The 12572-nt window shown below is 47.3% G+C and overlaps 1 protein-coding gene across 8 annotated transcripts in view; it reads right to left on the bottom strand.

The window, feature by feature from the left end:
* The window catches only part of LOC143215415 (ubiquitin carboxyl-terminal hydrolase 48), an 82510-nt gene that overhangs the window by 30838 nt on the left and 39100 nt on the right, over positions 1-12572 (bottom strand). For 4 of the 8 annotated variants that reach the window (XR_013010380.1, XR_013010379.1, XR_013010381.1 and 1 more), the window contains one exon: positions 10709-11697. The exons of the other annotated variants lie outside the window; for them this stretch is intronic. The gene's annotated coding sequence lies outside the window, so the exon portion shown is untranslated. The remainder of the gene's footprint in view (positions 1-10708; positions 11698-12572) is intronic. 8 annotated transcript variants of the gene reach the window in all.

Raw genomic sequence — 12572 nt, 5'->3', positions numbered from 1 at the left:
TTTCTTGAAATAAGTTATACTGTTCCGTTATTTGCGACTCCTATTTGTTTAAGGATGTTCTAGAGATACAATGGTAGACAAAAGTACAATAAATTCGAAATCCATCAATATATTAGCAATGAAAGCCATTCATGAGTACATTTTGCATTTAAAAAATAGATTAACTTAAAAAGCTTTCGTTTAATTAGTGAATTTCATGTTATATTTATTTTTTTAAAATTGTAAGTGACTTTTGCGATTTGTATAAGACCCACCTAAAAGGTCTACCTCCTCAAGGCAGTCCAAAGTGCGTGAACTTTGGAAAACTTTTAATTGCCTTTATTTTACGGAGGGAATAAAGGGCAATTTAATTGAAGAGTTTCCTACATCTTTCAAAATGTTAGAAACGAATGAAGATTGCAAACATTGCTAACAAAGCACAGGCCGAGGTTTCCCGACAAAGAGCAACAGCAGGAAAAGACTGGGAGATAAAGAGGGGCGAGGAGCGCAACCCTCGAGGAGACACGCAGATAGTCAGCGGTCTTAGCGTGTCGCTTAGCACCCTATCTGCCGGGATCTTCTCCCTGGTCCAACCCCTCTCCCTCTCGGCCCCCCGGGGGCTGCGTTTGTCGTGAGCATTACTCACTTTCTAGACGCCTACTTGCGAACCCCATCGTCGAGCCGTCCCCGAGGCTCACTGACTACATTAGGGGACAAATCTTCGAGCGCTCGGCCCAGCCAGGATTCGACCTAGCGAAGGGGGTTGCTCTCCCAGTGTCACCCCCCTTCCAACCCCCTCTATCCACCGTAGACTGGACACTTTCCACGAGCAGGACGCGTGTACCCGCGTGGACCAGAGCTGCGCCGATAGGCGTGAATCCTTCCCTCAGATTTATGGGCTCGCGACACACAGACTTTGCCGGGCTGGTTCGCTGCTGGTTTGCTCCACTGATGAGAGATTACAAGATTCACGAACTCCTCCCTTGTTTCAAATCGCATGCACCACGATAAATATCTCTTTCAGTTTAAAATTCAACACAGGATCAAAAATCCTCCAGGAAAACACCTGTAGAAGCCAGCAATTTCGTTCAAACTTCGTCGCGAGTATTCAAATTTGGATACAGACGATATTTTGTTATTAAAGGACCTACATCGTGAGATAAAAATGGTACTTAATAATTTTTTTGAACGTTGAGAAGAGATTTTAATTATTATTCTTATATTTTCTAATTTTTAGATTAGATTAGTCTCCACGAAACTGCTTGTATTAAGCAATTTTTATCTCGAAAACTACTGGTCGGATCGCGATGATTCTTTTTTTGTTTTGATCAGCAATGTTTCGCATACTATAGTGATTTTCCTTGGATTTTAAATTCTGAGGGGCCCTGGTCCAGAACGCTATCTTCGAAGCCCTCGTCGTAACGAGCCACTAAATCCTGCTCAAGGGTGCCTGGGGCGAGGAGCTACCTGTTTTATTTAAATGAACTCGTGTTTATCGGTGTCTGACTACGGACCAGGCCGTTCCCCTGTCTCCCTCGGTCTCTCTCGTCGGCAGATGACGCAAGAAAGAGTTGGTCCGCCACGCCGAGACATCTGGCGCGTCTTCGGAAAGGGGACGCTTTATTTTGTCAAGTAGGAAGTGTCGCCGAATTCTGTCACGCTTCTGAGAACCGTCTACACGCGTCGAATATCCTCTGTAATTATTTCTCGACGTTGTTACTGTACTTCGAACCACCGGTTAGTACCGTAGATCAATGGCGAAGCAAATAGAAACTCGCCGAGGCCGGAGGAGACAGGCGAAGTTTCATATTTTAGACGGACCGTTCAGGTTCGGTGGAAGCCAATGAATATTTACACGGCTGTCCGACCGTGTTTAACCCTTCCAATGAACTTTATATTTCCGGCTTCCACTCAAAACGCTATTACCGACTCGTAAATCTTCGTTCGAATGTCTGCCTAGTTACTCGCCGGTTGCTCTTGTTCGCTTACTTGCGACCGACAAGTCTCAGGGTGAAATGAGTCTGAAACGGAGACCCATAAATGACTTCTGCGCTACTATAGAGCTCCTAGGCAAACCTCTGAGGACTTTCGAGAGATCCTGCAAGTTTCCGAAAGACTTCTGACAATTCCAAGGTCGCTGTGACCTCGCCAAAAAATTCTCATAGGATCTGGAAGCACCTCAGAAAAATTGTCAGAACAATTTCTAAAAACTTTTAAAAGGAATTTTTTAATTCTCGGGATAATTCAAAGACTCGCAGACGACCTCATGCTATCGGTTGAAGGTCGAGGGTGATCCTCGGTGTCTCGAAGGCCCATTCGACTCGTTGATTTCGACATCTTCGTGGTTTATGGCTCGCCGGGACGTGGTTATTCGCGGGATGAAAAATTTTCGTGAAAAAATAGCCGACGCGCTAAACGGGCTGCTGCTAGGAACCAATTATGTCTGGTGCATCCGCGGGTCCGGCCGGATCGTTCTCTCATTGCACAGGCGAAACGTAAACGAGATATTTATGGCCGTGTACACGTGTTCCCACATACACTCCGATCTATATTTGGCCGCGCTGCTAACCCTGAATTCCTGCTTGGTTTCTCGTACACACTGTTGTGCGCGATCAGTGCGGTATGCCAGTAGACGGTCTCTACAGGTTGCTCCCTCGAACAAGTGGTCTTGGGTGCGTGCCGATAATACCAGACACGTGGATCTCGTTAATCTCTTCGAAAGATTCCACGAAGATTTTATAGTGCGCCCCCGTTTCTTCCATTACCCCCGCGGAGAATAGCTCGTGGACACTTCTAATAAGGCACCTCGGGAATCCGGCGCTCTTACCTATCGCCACATCGCTGCAACGAGATGGCCATGCACTCGAAACGCGTACATCGTTGCTGCGCTCCGGTTTGAATTTTACTCGGCATTTATTGGACAACGTTTTTCGTAGAGAATTTATACCGAAATGTGGTTGAAGTTGCTCGTGCTTCTGCAATAGATAGACTGCGGATCTTTATGCATTTATGAAGGAATTGGTTGGGTGGAATATAAAACAGTGAAAGATTTCAAAAATTCGAGAATGTTGTAATGTTGCTTTTAATGTAAGTCATTAAGGGGTGAAATCAATTTGTATGATATTCCTGCTTCCCACAATCAACGCAAAACATTTTTATTTTGCATAAAGATCCGCTGTCTAGCAATAAAGTAGTAATGCCGGTCACTCGATGGCGGAAACACATGTAATCCTTTTTATCTCCTGGAAAAGCGGCATTTTTTCTCGGAAAATTTATACCGAAATGTGGCGAGAATTGCTCGTGTTTTGTGCAATAAAATACTAATGCGTTTCAGTCGGAGTACCTAAACACTTCTTATTTTATTGAGTTGCTAGAATATTTTTCTCGGAACATTTATACCGAAATGTGGCGAGAGTTGCTCGTGTTTCTGCAATAAAGTATTAATGCCTTTCGCTCGATGACGAAAACACGTGTATAATCCTTTTTATTTCCTTGAAGAGGCGGCACCTTTTTGTCGGAAAATTTATACCGAAATGTGGCGAAAGTTGCTCGTGTTTCTAGAACAAAATATTATGTAATGCGTTCCAGTCGGAGTACATAAACACTTCTTATTTTATTGAGTAGCTAGGATATTTTTCTCCGGTAATTTATACCGAAATGTGGACACGTTTGCACATCGCTCTCGCAATAATGACTGGCTTGCACCCGGAGTGCGGTAATTTAGTATCTACCTTTTTCAGATTGGAAAACGAATGGCAGTTTAGAGAAGCGTTTTGGAGAATCGTATGAACAGCGAGGACTCGGGAAGCGATTTCCGAGAGAAATATGAAATCGGCTGTCTCGTTGCATCCGTTTCCACTGCGCCCCCGACCGGCTATGCAGCTCTCGCGATTTATGTTTTAACGAGCGACCAGGAAGAGCCGCTTCGGAACGAAGAATTTACGATCCTTTTAAGAATCCCGCGCGACAGAGTTCCTGCCCGGTGCCCGTAAATTGTGCCCGGCGAATAGCGACGAAAGAACCATATTTGCTTTACAACTAGCAAAGTGGTTCGAATTACAGCGGTCTCGCAAAACATCGAAACCAGAGGCCGGCTGATCGGAGCACCTCCGGAACGTTCTGCCTCCGTTTTATTGCTGAATTAAAATACTTCCAGTTACACAGTTCCCTCTGGGACAAGTTCGAAAATTCTCTTCGAATTTCCCGGGTCGCAATCATATTTTTCGTGGAGAATCGCAAGAAGAATAATTTCATCGTCATCGTTCCAGTATCATCGCGAAGAACGAGCCCGGCCGTGCATCATCCGAAGGAAATGGCCGTTTAATCGGCGTTCGTCGATTTCACGCACGATCCTTGCGTTTCCGAATTTCCCGAACCGAAAACACGGGGCAGAAACAAGAATACAGCTCCCTCCATAACTTATTCAGCGTTTAAGGGTGGTTGAGCAGGGGGTGGAGGCGTATAGGTGGACGCAGGAATGGCAGAGCCCCATAAATCATGGCATTTTCAGATTTCCTTTTATCAGCGGCGCTCTGGCGGTGACCACCGTTGACCCGCGCCCATAAATATCCCCATTAATATTAACTTAGGCTAGGCTAGAAGCCGAGAATCGCGAGTGACCGAAACGAGGCCTGGCAAAAAATCGGGGCCAGGGGGTGGCCCTGCCACGGAAGAAAAAAAGATCTCGTATGCCGGGGACGAATCTCATATTGGCCGCAGCTGGGAATTGGCCGATCGAAAAATTCATGGTGAGCCGAATTTCGAGGGGGGAGACCACCCTCGTCACGCCACCGGAATCGCCGGCCCCGGAATATTAGTTTCGTCGTTACGCTGTTTCCGGGGCTTATTTCTTTCGGACGATCGACAACTGTCGCGCTCTTGCAATCTGCGGGACACGTACCGACAAATTGTCTCGGAACTTTTTCGAATTATCGCGGTGCGGACTGTTTCCAGCGTGGAATAAGACGCGTGTCTGCTAATCTCGTTTCTTCGGGACGCTCGATACCTCCACGTCTTTCGAGTCACACTTTCTTGCGTCGGATCCGACGCCCGGTCCGCTTTCACGTCGCTTGGATCGGCGCGCAAGAAAACCGCGATGGCGGTCGGGACGCGTGAAATGCAAAACGGAGCCGTGGTGTCGCGTGCACGCCGCTTAAAAAAAAAAACGCGCGCGATCGATCGGGAGGAAGAAAGCCTGCGATCTCGATCCTTCCGCGACGTTTTCATGGTCCGCTGGACTCGAAACTTTGCGCAAGGAATCGGTCGTGAATGGACAAGGTAAAAATTTGCTGATGTTACAAAATATATTGTGCGACGGAAAAATTTGTCGCGATAGAGCCAGAGCTGGGGAAAATAGTATTTTAAATAGTAAATAATCCCATTTCTTTTACAGTGTCTGTACAACTTTGAAAATAAAATATATTATTTGTTGTAGTAATTTTTGAATAGTATTTTATTTTAAGAATATTGAAAATATTTGGACTTTGTCTTTATTTTCAATTTCAATTTCAAAATAAAACGAAAATGTGGCAAATGATATAGTTTCTTACATTAAGTACCATTTCTTCTTTAAATTATTGTTAAAATAAGAAATATTGAATAAGTAATGCGATTTCTGAAAGTATTAGGTACAACAAATGTTCCATTGTTTATCGACCGTATAATTGTTGATAAAAGATTTAATGATGCTCTCGGCGCACTGGTTCGATCCAATTAGGTATAACGATGCAAAAAATAAAATATTCTATTTTGTGTTTCAGATTATTAAAATAGAAATATTCTATTTCGAGGCTCAGATTGTTCAAATAAAATACTATTTTCTTTAAGCAAAATAAAATCTAAACTATTAAATAGTATTTCATATATCTTTTTCGCCAAATAATGCCCATCTCTGGATAGAGCAAACCTTCTCGATGGAAACGGGAGAAGAATCAATTCGCTGGGATACCGAGATAAAAATTCAGAAATGTAATACAGAAATTCATTTCGAGCGAAATCGCCAGCATCGACAGCAAGAAGGTTTCTTCTCGGTCCGAGTCCTTACGAGACACCTTTGTTTGCGTCAACGCGATTTCATGTTTCGTTAGCCAGCTGGCCGGGGGTTGACGAGTTAACTCGTCGTTCACGATCGCCGGTCGACTTTTACGACGCTCCCTAGGGGAAGGGGGTTTTCTCTCTGTAGTTCCTTTGTTTACCATTCTGTGGGGCGCGGCGAGAGAGAGAGAGAGGGAGAGAGAGAGGTTTGCGCGGGCATTGTCGTGCGGATAATGACGATTATTATCCTCGTTACGGTGAACCCATTAAAATCGATTCTCTAGTTTGCGGGATTCCTTGAACCTTCTTCAGTCAGCGAACTCTCCGGAGCTGAGTGTAGCGCAATTGCACAAGGAGCGTAGAAGCTTCCTCGAACCGATCCGAGGAGAAGAGAGAGAGGTCTATCTCTCTGTCTCCACCCCCGCCAGGGTTTCTCTCGCGAGTTTTTCTCGGTTAAACCGATCGCCTCGGCGATATCACCTGTCCTCGCGGCTACATTGATGCCCTCTTAAGCGGTTCAGGTGAGGGAGCGGGATCGAGTGAGATCGGGGAACGGTTGCCCGCCTCCTATCGCTCGATTATTTTCAGCTGGAAGCGAGCGGGCTCTCGAGCAGCAGCGGCAGGATGATGATGACGGTGCCCTTTTCGAAGCCTGCATCGGCTTAATTGATTTATTTCTGAGAGGGTCCAGGGAGTCAAGGAACCGGGGCCGCTGATTGGCCGGTCAAAGAAGGGCCGTGTCAGCCAGGACGATCGCGGCCTCGGTAGGAGGACCTCTCTCTTTCTCGCTCCCTCTCCCTCTCTCTCTCTCTCTCCACCCTTTCTTCGATCTTATCCTCGAAAGGCTCGACAATTAAGGATAATAATTACGGTGTTCCGGCTACTGATCTCCGGCTACCGGTCTTCCACTGGCGAAACGAAAAAGAGGGAGAGAGAGAGAGAGATCGAAAAATAAGCAGGAGAAAAAAAGCAAGAGAAAACGAAAAAAGCCGACACCGAAAAAACGATGAAAAGACCGGGTGCGTGCCCCCCCTCGTCGACTACAATGTCGATATATAGCGGCAACAGAGAGTGGGCAATTAATAGTGGCTCGATTTTCACGGCCGGGTGTAATTAGCACGATTTCAGCGCCGGCCCCCGCTGATGGAATTACTCTGTATAATTAACGGTGGATTAATGTCACGGTAATTAGAACGACTTTTAGCCCCACCGATCGACCGGTGCCCCGGGCCTCGCCGTGTATAATTAACATCGTACATTTTTATCGGGGTTGTCGTTATTACTGTTTTATTTCCGTTTCTTGCCGCGTATTTACTTCGGATAATTTGTTAATGCTCGCGCTTCTCTTGCCGGTTCTTACTGCTACTTAGTTTCTCGTTCCCTTAACCCGCTCGCCGGCGACGGTACCGGCTCTCGATCCTTTTGTTCGATTCTCTCTACCATCTATTTACCGATTTTATTTATAAAATTATTTCTGCTAGAGTAAAGAGGAGTTAATTGATCATTCAGTTTCTCAACCGGATGCAAAACGTGCAACGGGAACGGTCCGGAAGCAGAATCTTTTTACACTTGTGTACACAGTATGGCTAACTCACCTCGCAAACCTAACATTTCCATTCGTTGAAGTCTCCGGGGCAAGGGTTGTTCCGCGCCGTCGAAATTGCAGAGCCTCGCGATCGAGGCACCGCTACAGGTTTTTACGGTGGTTTTATTGATTCCGAAACGCGGCTTATCGTTTATTGTTGCTCGTATCCGGAACCAACGACGCCGCGGGCCAAAGGAATGAAATTCTCGGACGAGAGACGCTGACGAACCACGCGGAATCTCGTTCGTGGAATTCTTGTGCGTTTCGGGGCCCTACCAGGCCCTTTCCTGGCCCCCGGATCGAACGGGAGGGGGCCGAGCCTGATGGCCACTTAATTAATCGTCGACGGTTGCCCTCGCGTCGCGACGAATATTAACTTGTTAACCGAGAAAGACGAGATGGGCCTGCTCAGCTCGCTGACTGGACCGGAACTGTCTTTTCTTTAACCTTCGTGGGTTCTTCGGGCCTTCTCCGATACATCTTTTTGTTTGTTCAATATTAGCGTGACTGTGTAATTATTTTCAGCGAGCAGTGTTATTGTAGACTTTATGGGATCAAAATATAAATGTCGACTACGTTTTCCAATTTAGTTCTCTAAATATAAGCGTTCCAATTTCTTGAAAAAGAGTTGAAGTGCGAGGCAGGCGTTGCTCGATAATTGTTTAAAATTGAATGTCGACCACGTCCGAATTTAATTTCGAAAGTGTGGACGTCCGAATTTCTTGAAGAAGAGTTGAAGTGCGAGGCAGGCGTTTCTCGATAACTGTTTAAAATTGAATGTCGACCACGTCCGAATTTAATTTCGAAAGTGTGGACGTCCGAATTTCTTGAAAAAGAGTTGAAGTGCGAGGCAGGCGTTGCTCGACAATTGTTTAAAATTGAATGTCGACAATGTCCCGGTTTAATTCTGAGAATGTGGACGTCCGAATTTCTTGAAGAAGACTTGAAGTGCGAGGCAGGTGTTGCTTGATAATTGTTTAAAATTGAATGTCGACCACGTCCGAATTTAATTCCGAAAGTGTGGGCGTCTAAGTTTCTTAGCATCGCTCGATAATTATGATATTGTAATAGATGTCACGGGTCGATCGTAACAAATATAAGCCGGTCGGCGGCGGACCGATTAATCGAACGTGTAATTGATCGTCGAAATTACAGGGAACAGCAGATTGCCTGTAGATTGTGTCGGATCGTTTTCACCGGTCGTTTATCACACCCGCGTGTCGTCGGACGATCGCGGAGCAAGGCCTGGTCGCTTGGTCGTCGGTCGGGGCATGTTAACAGATTCGCCGTGATCGGAACGGCATCCTGTTAATAGGAAAAGTACACGTCCCACGGTTACACGGAATTCGCGATCGCAGCGAAACGAGCAGGAACGGAAAGACCGTAACCGCGTGCAACGGGCTGCAATTACGTGATTAATGGACGAGCAAATAGAATTTTATTATGGGATTTTATTACGGTCGTTCCGAGCTTAAACGCCGCTTCGTGGTCGGGACAGACTACCGAAGGAACGAACACAACAGGATTCTTTCTTTCGCGAGCCGGGGTCCTTGTCGAGAAAACGAGCGAAAGATCGACGGGGGAAAAAATCTTTTCCGATCATCATCCACCTGTGAATTAATGTAATTTTCAAACGAAAGAATTTAGGCCCGATCAACGTCACATAAATCGAGGCTCGATCGGCGAAGCGACACTCGCGACATTAAATCCAGCTGTACAGGGATATCATGGGGGATATCATGGGCAGGTTCGGGCCGGGGCCCGATCGATGGATCGATGGTTATTTTGCAGCGGAGCCGGTCAAGCGTTCCTTTTTGCCGGGCCTTCGGATCCGAGGCATAAAGGGCCCTATCGGATGTTTCCAATTTTCTGTTGGCGCGCGGCTTGGGACTACCGTGCGTCGCGTCGGGCCCAGCTATATTGGAATCCACCGCGAAAAAAAAAAGAAAAAAGGCTGGCCACGCTTGCGCCCTATTCCCAAAGACGACCGCAAGCCAAAAAGAAACACCGGCCAGGATATTAACTAACAATCGAACGCGTTGTTGCCGCAGGATAAGGCCTCGGGGAAACAAAGAGTTTGATCGGAGCCAACAGAGCGGGAGGATAAAACATCTAGATCGTGGATCTTTATGCAAATATAAATTGTTGGAAATTAATCGAAGAAAGAACAAACTCGAACTCCTTCGAACATCAAAATGATAGTTTCAAGGCTACACGTTGTACAGTGCCTTCATCCCCGTACGAAAACAATATGCTGTGCTTACCCAATACATACACACATAGAAATATATATTTGCCGCTGTCTGCGACTATGTATCCAGAGATGAGATAGATCGGTAGCCGGCGAACCGAGAGAGGGTTTCCTCGAAGATTCGAGGACCGGTAGCAGCGATCAAATTCGCGATCGATCACCCGATGGAATGGCGTAAAAAAGGAGGAAAAGGGAGAAAGAATGAGGCGAGCGAGAGGAGGAAAGCAACGGAATTAGACGAGCTAGAGAACGTCGAAAGAAAGAGAGAGGATCGAGTGGAGAGGAATCCTACGAAAGTCCAACGGAGAGCACTGTGCCGTCGAGACACACGGAAAGAAGAGAGAAATGTCCGGCGAGAGGAGACAGAGGGGACAAGAGGGGCGAAGAGAGGAGAGCTAGAGAGAAAGGGAGAGAGAGAAAGAAAAAGAGAGAGGAGAGCGCGTCCAACGCGGACATTCGTCACACGACATCAAACGCGGCTGCCGCCCGTTCGAGGCTCGACCGACCGACTCTAAAGACTCCGGTCGATCAGCCATGAAGAGAGGGCGCACAGTGAGGAGGAATTGCAAAAAAATCGGGGAAAAATGAGTAGAAGGAGGAAACGAGCGAGAGGGCCCACAGACTTTGTAAGCAACTATGTTCCCTTCCTTGTTATTCCCGCTCGATTAATTTAACGCGTCTCGCGGCCCGACCGCGAGAATTGCGTCGCTAATTGGCTAATTGCCCCGGGGCCGACAATTTTTGGAGCCCCCATAGACCCACGGTGCTTCCTGGGATCTTCTAGTCCGCCAAACTGGCTAAAAATCCCCAGCTAAAATTATTTTTGAAGCGGGATCATCTAGAACAATTCAGCAATTTACCATTTTAAGATTGGAAGACGGCTCCTGATAGTCGTCCTGTGGAGTCCTTGCGGTAGATCGTCGTGTGTTCGCTGTGCAGAACAGATCGCTCCTCGAGGATTAATCGTGCGATCATTTTCGCGGACAATCGAGCACGGAGATATATCGGGGGATGCAGATCTCTGAAGCCGGGACTTGGTGCGCTGACTTCGTAATCGCGACCTTGAATCATCGCGCGAGCGATGACGCGGCGGTATTTAATGTATCGAAAGACGTTCCACGGCTGATTCCGCCGGCAAGTCATCCCAGTCATTGTATGTTCCAGGATTCTGAGCCGGTAGCTGGCTCGTTCGATATACAACGTCCTGGGAACTATTCTAGAAGATGATCGTCTCTCGACACGACTCGTCATTTCCGATTTTTGCCCGAATATTTTCGTTCCTCCCCGGCAAAATTCTCTGCCGCCTCGAGTCGAAAAGTAAAATCCCCCCGTTTCTGTGAGCGTTCGCAAACAGGGCAGGGCAAAAAAAAGGGGTTCGCAACTTTCCCCGGCGGATGACTGTAATTATTTCAGTGGCAGTGTCGAGTTCGAGGCACGGCCTATCGGTCCTCACGGTCGACGTAACGATAGTGATAAATCCTTTTAAGGTTCGTCTAGCTGGCTTTAACGGCCGTTGCACGCTATCGCGGCCGTAACGCGGCTGAAAAATCCACGGCCGACGGATAATTGTTCGCAGTTATGCGGATAACCGTGGACCAATCCCGCGGCAAGAAGCTCCCGCGGCGCGCGCGCGCGCGCTGGATTGTTTCGCGAAATCTTCTGTCGTAAAACAACCACCGGCGCATAATCCTATGAAATTTAGCCGTTGTTCAGCACAGATTGCTAGTGTCCCTCGGCTCTGTCCAACGATTAATCCATTTTCCCGGAACGAGGCCGTTCCGAACGCTTTGTCAGCGCTCCAGTCGATCGTTGAGTTCCGAACAGCGCGTTTTCCAGAGCCACGTTTCAGCTGAAATTCCCAAACACCCAGAAATAATTTTTCATTCGTCGCTCTATGAACTGAAAAGCGTGATCGGCAAGAAAATCGGCGATGCATCGATAAAAAAACCGATCCGTCATTACCGGCACGAATGAATCCGGATTCCTCTAGACGCGAATCGCAGTTTTATCGGCGGATTAGAGCACGGTCTGTGCTCCGTCGACTGTGCAAACACGGTAAAAACGGGACCGAAATCGCGCCGTGAAATTCGTCGAGGATCAACGATCTATCCCGGATCGTCGATGCAGTCGGACCCCGTCGAAAATCCCGGGGATCGAGGAAAGAACGCGCCCGCAAACCCAGCGGACCGTTCATTGGATCTATTATTTATTTCGCGGATTAAATTTAGATTCCCGGGGAGGGGCCTGTCGGTTTTTCGTTTGGCGCCATGAAAGCTGTCGATCGCGGAACAATGCGATCGGGAATGCGAGCAAGAATCCCTCCGGGGTTTTTTAATTGTTTCGCGCCGATCCACGATCGCTGGTCCGTGGAGCAAAGTGGATGTCCGACAAAGTAGATGTTCACTTGAAATTTCTGCTCCTTAGTTCTACGGCTCGGAATAAAAATCAGGCGTGATCAAATTACACCTTCCCGCCGTGATTTCCAAGTTATTACGTCTTCTCGAGCGGCGTTAAGTACCGCCGCAGCGTAAAAATACGCTTGAATTGCGAACAACTCGAAAACAAAGATGAAATCGCGATATAATCACGGTGGAATCGACTCTTAACATTTTTAGCGGGTCGAGCACCTCGTGGCGCGGCGTTAATACTCGGCTCGACCGAGAAAAAGGTGAGAAGCTCCTCCCGGCCTTTCTAGAAACGCGACGGGAGTCGAGTGTGTTCTTA

The sequence above is a fragment of the Lasioglossum baleicum genome, chromosome 13 (genome assembly GCF_051020765.1).
Source record: "Lasioglossum baleicum chromosome 13, iyLasBale1, whole genome shotgun sequence".
NCBI classification, from domain to species: domain Eukaryota; kingdom Metazoa; phylum Arthropoda; class Insecta; order Hymenoptera; family Halictidae; genus Lasioglossum; species Lasioglossum baleicum.
The sequence above is the reverse complement of the archived record's forward strand: the minus strand, read 5'-3'. Positions and strand labels throughout refer to the sequence as shown.